The sequence below is a fragment of the Cariama cristata genome, unplaced genomic scaffold (assembly GCF_000690535.1).
Source record: "Cariama cristata isolate BGI_N322 unplaced genomic scaffold, ASM69053v1 scaffold27210, whole genome shotgun sequence".
NCBI lineage: Eukaryota > Metazoa > Chordata > Aves > Cariamiformes > Cariamidae > Cariama > Cariama cristata.
The window spans coordinates 658-1,307 of NW_009593380.1; positions in this window are offsets into that span (position 1 = coordinate 658).

Below are 650 nucleotides of genomic sequence, written 5' to 3' on the forward strand. Positions count from 1 at the left end.
TCCCTGTTGCAGCACCAGGCAGGGTGGGGGGCCATGGGGGGAAGCCCCTTCTCACCTGCCTGCCTGCTGAAGTGCTGCTGAGTGCCCCAGCCTCCCTGGCCAGCCCCATGCTGGGGGCTCTTTGTGCTGAGGAGCCCACAAAGGGACGGTGTCTCCCTGCTGAGCCCTTTGGCCCACCAGCAGCCCTGCTTGAAGGGGGGCCATGAGGTGGGGCACCCCAATGCACCCCCACCGGGTCTGGAGCTGCCCAGCTCAGCCAGATGGGGCAAAGGGGGCTCTAAGGCACTTGGGGTGCCCTTGCGGAGGCTGGGAGGCGCAGGCGGGCTGGGGGAGCCTCCAGCACTGGGACCCAATGGTGTCGCTGACTTCGCAGGGTAACTAAACCTGGGGCCCAGCTGTCGGGGGGGCAGCGAGGGTCAGCAAACCCCTTCATGTGTCTGCCACGTCCCTCCTTATCCCACATAACCTCCTTCTTGCCCAGCCCAGCCCTGTACCCTCCCTGCACTCCTGAGTTCATCTGTTCCCTTTCTGTTTCCCCATCACCCCTAGGACCCCTAGGTCATACGAACACCTCCAAGGCTCCAAAGTCCCCCATCCTCCCAACACCCCCCCCCCGACTCCACGTGGGCCCCAAGCCTATCCCTTATCCC